At 37.8% G+C, this 7,334-nt stretch overlaps 1 long non-coding RNA gene across 5 annotated transcripts in view; it reads left to right on the top strand.

The window, feature by feature from the left end:
- The first annotated feature begins 1,922 nt into the window (after positions 1-1,922).
- LOC148803604 (uncharacterized) overlaps positions 1,923-7,334 on the top strand; it is a 29,192-nt gene continuing 23,780 nt past the window's right edge. The window contains exons 1-3 of one of the 5 annotated variants that reach the window (XR_016077496.1): positions 1,923-2,535; positions 2,647-2,760; positions 2,938-3,228. This is a non-coding gene — a long non-coding RNA (uncharacterized LOC148803604). Of the gene's footprint in view, positions 2,536-2,646; positions 3,229-7,334 lie in introns of all 5 variants that reach the window. The other 4 variants (XR_016077485.1, XR_016077492.1, XR_016077490.1 and 1 more) reach the window with 4 other exon arrangements.

Raw genomic sequence — 7,334 nt, 5'->3', positions numbered from 1 at the left:
ACTGAAGCGTTAGAAAAGAAGCTTGAAAAAAATTCTCTATGTAAGAAAATTTCAATTGGTTGTAAGGTTGCCAAAGGAAGTCCAAAAATACCAATTTTATAGTTTGCAGATGATTATTGCTTGAGATTCATTGAGACCTCAATTACAAGATGTTTGAAAATAAAAGACATTCTCACTAAATTTGTTGCGGCTTCTAGCTAGTGCCCAAACTTTTCAAAATCTACACTCCAATTTTCGAAAAATACACCAATTAGATTCCAAAAAATCTTAGTAAAAATTTTGAGGATCCAAATCCAAGCAAAGTCTGATATTTATTTGGGATCCCCCATAAAAAATAGTAGAGTTTCAAAAAACACATTCTTGAATCTCAAGGAAAGGGTAAATAACAAACTGGCAAGTTGGAAAAAAAATAACACTTTATCCTTGGCAGGTAGAATGACCCTTCTGAATGCTACAACGAATACGATGCCGCAATTCCTCATGAGTTATTTCAAGCTTCTCCAAAATATCATAGATGAAAATTGATAAAAGCCGAAGGAACTTCTTATGGACAAATTCTAGTGAAAAAACCCGATTCATTTGATTGGTTGGAACAAGGTGTGTACCTCAAAATGTTAGGGTGGTTTGGGTCTAAAAAACCTTCAAGGGGTTAATGAAGCTAACTTAGCAAAGTTGGGTTGGAAAATATTATTAAACATTGATAACCTTTGGGTTAAAATTATTAAAGCAAATTAATTTTTGGAATGCTAAGGAAAATAAAAGGTATATCATGGGCTTGGAAAGGTATCATAAAGGGGAGAGATCTCCTTAAAAATGGGTTATGTTGGGAAATAAACAATGGCAAATCTATCAAATTTTGGAAAGATATATGGGTAGGCGATGCCTCATTGAACCAAATTATTCCACCCGGTAAGATTGAAAATGATAATCTCCTTCTTAGTGAGGTTATTTATCAGAAAAAAGGGTGTGTGGATAGAAAATAGAAAATAGAATTTGTAGCTTGGTTCCTTTGAATATTTAGGGGAAAATAAAATCAATCTTTATCCCCTAAAATCAAAAAGAAGATAAATTAATTTGACAACTTAGTTGTAATGGGAAATTCTCAATTAAGTTTACATATAAATTAAAATGTAGCTTGTCTCTTCATGAAAATTTAAACTCAAAGTGGAACTCAACTGTTTGGAAGGTAAATTGTTCCCCAAATTTGAAAACTTTTCTCTATCTACTTTTTAATAAAAGATTCTCAACAAAAATGCTCCTACAAAATAGAGGTTTAAGTATTGATGAAAAATGTAATTTTTGTGCAGATAACATGATCATATTTTTAAGAATTGTATAGTTGCTAATCAAACATGGGATGCAATAAATCCCATTTTGGAGGGTCCTACATGCTCTACTTTTCCTTAGAGGGATGGTGGCTAAAAATTGGTAAGAAAAGTTCAAATGGAGGAAATAATGGAAGAAAAAAGTGTGTATTTCTTATTATGGTATATCTGGAAGAATATAAATAAAAAATCTTTTAATAATGTGTCAACCCTTATTCAAGTGGTGATTGAAAGAGCTTTATCATCCTTTACGAAATATTATGAAACCAATATGAAGCCGAATGGAGCTGGTGCCCATAAGTTGTGCAAGTATGTTATGTGGCAAACTCCAAAAATTGGTACTATCAAAACAAATTTTGATGCATCCCGACTAAACAATGGGATGTGCTCAGTTGCAGCCATAGCTAGGAATTTTTTGGGTGAGGTGGTAGATTACAAGGCTTATTACTTAGGTTCTTCGACTATCAACATGGCGGAAGTTTGGGCCGCGTGGGAGGCCCACAACTTGGCAGTGAATTTCCCAAACCATTCCATCATCATTGAAAGTGACTCTTTGATGGTGATTTCTTGTTTATAGCAGGTGCCTAATATTTTATGTTTATACCAGGTGAAAGCCCTGCCCGGTCCAAAATCTCGGAGAAAAAGAAAGAAAAAAAAGCTCGTTAATAATATCAAAAGAAGATCCGAATTCAACAGAAAGAAAAATAGAAAGATATTATTCCCACACAAATGGAAGTGCGACAGTTGGGAAAGTGGAACTTGCGAAGATACGCCGGTCAGTTCCATGATCATATTACCGTTAACAGCAGGAAGGAAGATATCAAGAAATTAGATTTTAGAAACTGAAAGAAAACGAAAAGCATAAAAACCATTGCACTTTACAAAAATTATTGACGCCTTCCACCGTTTCTTCTTCGTATGTTCCTCGTCTCTCCCAAGTTCCAATCTTTTCTGCATATCTCTCCATGTGGCTCGTCTGTCATCGCGGAATTCGATAGATATCAGCGTCTGTCATCGAGGAGACGGGTAACGCGCGCCTTGTGGAAATACAAGCGAGAGAAGGAGATGAGAGGAGGAAGCGGGTTACGACATTGCAGATGCATGCAGGCTTTCAAAGATTAGGGTTTTGTGGATTTCGGATTTCGGAGAAAGTCTGAACGATGACTTCAGGAGTCTCTTTTTCCGTTCTCCGCCATCATCGGTATATAACGTAAGCTGCAAGCATTCTCTTCGGTTAAAATTTTGTGGATTTCAAATTTCATAGAAAGTCTGAACGATGAGTTGAGGAATCTCCTTTTCCGTTTCCCGCCACTATCCGTAGATAACGTTGGCAGATGGCTGCAAGCATTCGCTTCGGTTAGGGTTTTGTGGACTTCAGATTTCAAAGAAAGTCTGACGATGAGTTGAAGAGTATCTTTTTCCGTTTCCCGCCATGGTCGGTATACACAAAAGGTTTTAGATCTGTACATATAGGCAAGAACGTAGATTCCGATGTAATGGTCATGTATCCTATATCATGGCCGTGGATATTCGTCCTATTAGATCAAGTTCCTACATCCCACGATAAATACCCGATGCAACGACTAACAAGACATGTATATCCTTTCTGCAGTGGTAGAAGTCACCGTTATAATCGGCTAGAAAAGGAGAATGGAAGACAAAGGTGGAGAGAAGTCGAGCATTGTGATCGGTCTGATCGAGAACAGTGGAGGTATCGTATTTGATCCAAGATGTTGTCTCTCTCTTTCTCACTCAAATATTCTATTGCGATCTTATCGAGGTTGAAGATTTTTGAAACTACAAGTATTTTCTTCTTTTCCTCCTTAACGTTGTTCGGTATTCAGATCATCTGCAGCTTCTCGAGTATCAGCCTATGATCCTATCCACAAGCATTGGCTGAAAGGTAACTTAATTTGGAATTTGGAAATGAAAATCCTTATTTGCTTTATTCTCGCTCTTAGTGCTACTAGCTCATCTCAGACATAAGAGGACTGAGATTAACGGTTCCAGATTTGATTGAGAAGATTAAAGTAATGATCCAGATATATATGAACTAAGAGAATTTACCTCTAATTTAAATTGAGAACGAATTTGCTATAGTTCTCTTGTGGAAATGAAACTAGAAAGTGTTTATGCATTTAAGAGCAAAATCTTGAATCTAAAGGCATCTGTTATATTTCTTAGCAGTAGAAGCCAGAAGGCTGAACCTGTATAGAAAACGAGAAGTAGCCTATTCAAATGCTTTGAGTATGAGTCTTATGTAATCTTTGAATTTCTGATGTTAAACAAATGTTGAATAATTAAAAATGTAGTGGTCAAGCTTGTTTTGAACCTGTGCTTATAATAATTATTTAGTGAAATAAAACGATCTTTGCCAAATCAAGCTGAAACTTCTTGGGATCTAGTCCCCATGAAATGGCTTGCTACATTCTTTTCTCAATTCATACGAGGTAGGGTGCGCTATCTCACATTTGATGTCAACTGCATCCGTATCAAATAATTTATTCGCAAGAAGTTTCAAGGAAAATTACTTTCAATCGGTTGGCAGTGGGGTCCACTGCCCAATCCACCTTAAGATGTATAAAACATTACCGAGTTTTTAAATTTTACACTGCAATTTGTCTTATGGTGGGATTTTTATTTTTTATTTTTTTTATTTTCAAGGTTACATGTTATCTGGCTTGTCTGGTAAATAATTTCATTCTTAATATCCCAAAACTGGGTTTGATATTTGTTTTTATCTACTGACCTACTAACCCCTAATCTGCTTGCCCACCCAGAAAATTAAAAAGATAAATGTGACTATTGTTTTCATGATATGCTAAGATTTTTTTTTTAATTTTAAAATTACTGTAAGTTCCTTTTTCATTATAACTTATTTGCAATATATCTTCTGAAATCAAATGCTTTAAAAGTTGGTGAACTTCACTGTGATTTCCTTGATTTCTCTTTTCTAGGATTGATACAAAAGAACAATTGGTGTGTGGGAGTACTTATTAAAACTACTATTTTCCACTTAGTATGCGCTGTCATTTAGTTTATAAGATGATGAAGCATATTGATTTATTACGTTATAATATTGTGAGAACTAGCTTTACCATGACAGGTTGCATTTATTGGTAAACTAGAATTTGACATTATCTATTGTTTATTCTAAGAGTGTACATGGTGAATATAGTACTGCCACCCATAATTTTTATCAAGGTTGAACTCCATGTTATACTGATAACCTGTTGTGGAAGTCCCTGCATACTAGTTTCTTTGGATTCTCAGAGGCTCTGCAGGAGTATCTACTAAGTGTAGATAGAAAACAAAGTTCAAATCTAAGTGGTGGTTCAGAAATCAGTGACAAGCAGAGTTACAGAGATAACTTGAAAGATAATTCGAAGGATGAAGGACAAAGTATCAAAGGACCTCAAGCCATAGATTGCAGTGACTCTAGGAGCTGAGGACTGCTCTTAGAAGTAGCGGATGGAGTGTGGGAGAAGAACTTGATTTTGACTGTAGACAAGAGAGTCCAAGATTAGGAGAATGTTGCAGGGGCATTCGTGAAGAGATTTAATTTAAATGGTACTGCTATAGCTAGACCTTTTGATGACTCAAAGGCTGTGTACTATGGAGCTGGTGAAGAAGTAGTGATCCCAGATGCTGAGTCGGTGGAAACTCCAGTCAGAAGAGTAAGGATAGAGAACTGTTTCCGTCTTGTAACCATAATAGCATCTCAGAAAGTCCTCTCAAGCTCCAGCTGGTAGGGCTTTTCCCTTCAATTACTGGAATGAGGAAACTCTGGTAAAATTGATTCAAGTCCTAGGTGGTTAGGGTCGATGGTCTGAAGCTCGAAGAAGTTCCTAGATGCGTAGAGATGCTCATTAATGGTTGCTGGCTTAAGGTTTGGGTTCTGCTGGAAGGTGAAACAACTCCTTGGATGAAAGGTTCTAAGGAAGAAGATGTCGACATCCTTGAAGGTTGGGTTACACGTGGAAAAAAGAGTTCGAGCCAGAAGGTCTTGAATAATGTATAGATGATGAACGAAGATGAAGAGACACCACCCGGGTCAGTCAGTAAGTATCTGGATAAGATGGTAGCCCAATTTTTTTGGAAAGTGGAGACCAAAGTGTAGGCAAAAAGTCTTATGTGGAGATCATTAAGGGCAGAGCCATGCCAGCTAACCCTCTGGCTCCACAAGGCATTTTAAAACCAGAGTGGATTCGAACCAGGTCCTTCTTTTGAGGGTGAACCAGAGCTGCCTTGTGGACAAGATTATAGGCACTTCTCTCGAAAAGAAAGGTCTTCGATAGGATCACAATGGCAGAGGGGATTTAACCCCCTTTTCACCTCAAGGCAAGGTCCCAGGTGATTCAGAGACGGAGGTTGGAGAAGTGTCTCCACAAGGGTGGATAGAAGGTATTTGGGTGGGTTCTCAACCCCTCAATGATTGTTTTCCCCTCGCTCTATTCCATTTCCCTTCACAAATATGAGCCAATTGCAACTTTTCTCCCGAGCCCGTTAAACCCCTTATCTTTAAACTGGGATTTTGGATTTCGTAGAGGGTTAAGGGATGGTGAATCAAATTGTGTTATTGAGCTAATTCATATACTAGAATCCGTTTGCTTGGCCCCCATTTCTTTTGGTCAAAGGGTTTGGACTCCTCTTCCAAAAGGTACTTTTACTTGCTCTTCTTTTCTAAAATCCCTTAGTTCTAACCCCTTTTCTCAAGGATTCCCTGTCAAAGAATTCTGGGCGTGACCTATTCCCCCAAAAATTGTTGTATTCTGCTGGGAAGTCTTCTATGGGAAGATCAATACTTTGGAAAACTTACAGAAAAAGAGACCCTCGCTTTGTCTTTCCCCAAATTGGTGTTCCTTGTGTAAGGCCGAGAATGAGGACTGTGTCCATTTGCTGATCTCCTATTCCTTTGCTACAGCTATATGGAGGTGGAGCCTTTGTTTATTTGGAGGTAGGTGGTCTTTGCCTTCTGATTTAAGCTTGTTATTCAACCCATCTGTCTTTGTTTGACATAGTAGAAGAGGTAAGGTCATGTGGAAATGTGTCAGGGCAGCCACTCTGTGGACTATTTGAGAGGAAAGGAATGCAAGAATTTTCATAGAGAAGGAAAGAGGGTTAGATGAAAAGAAGGATTGTATCCTAACAAGATCAATCCATTGGCTGAAAACTGTAGATATTTTTGATGACTTCTCCTTTGATGATTTGTGGAGAAATTGGCTAGTAATAGCTAACACTTCAACAAAGAAGGATAGAATTCTGTCAGAATGGATTCCACCTTTGGAAGGTGTCATCAAGCTGAACTTTGATGGAAGTAGCCAAGGCAACCCCGGGTCTTCAGCTATAGAGGGTATCCTGAGAAATAAGGACAGCAACATAATTTCCCTATTCTCAGGACCGGTGGGAGTGTGGGATTTCACAAGGGCAGAAATCCTTGCTGCAATACAAGTAATTCAGATCGCCAACCAGCTTGGGGTGGAGAATCTCCTAGTTGAAGGGGACTCTCAGGTGGTAACCAGGTGGCTCCTAAACTTGGATACCACCATTTGGGGCTACAAAGATCTCATAAAAAAAGTAAAGTGGTTAACCAGTAATATGAGAGTTGAGGTAAAATGGGTTTGTAGTTCTGCTAATTCTTTGGCTGATGCTTTAGCCAAACAAGGGGTTTCTAGGGAAGATCTTTTTTGTGCTTCTATGTAAGTTGTCATTAATTTGGAAATCTGTACTTAACTAGCCCGGAGAGGTTGCAACTCGTACCTTTCCTTGAGGACTTTGTACTATTGTCTATTGCTGTTTTATAAAATCATTTCAATTATCAAAAAAAAAAAAATATTGTCCTAACTCTTCATCCTTTGGATTTGATTGGAAGTGGGAATTCAGAACAAATACGAGAGCATTTGAATTTGTTCCCATTCAAGAGGAGCTAGAGTAACGCCATCAAACTCATGCAAAAGGCTAGAAACAAGAGCAATTTCAGAGTTGTAAAGGTTTTCTTCACTAGCCCAA

This window comes from Nelumbo nucifera, chromosome 1, assembly GCF_055504915.1.
Source record: "Nelumbo nucifera cultivar China Antique chromosome 1, China Antique-T2T, whole genome shotgun sequence".
Taxonomy (NCBI): domain Eukaryota; kingdom Viridiplantae; phylum Streptophyta; class Magnoliopsida; order Proteales; family Nelumbonaceae; genus Nelumbo; species Nelumbo nucifera.
Note: the sequence above shows the minus strand (reverse complement) of the source record. Positions and strands in the feature narration are given on the sequence as shown.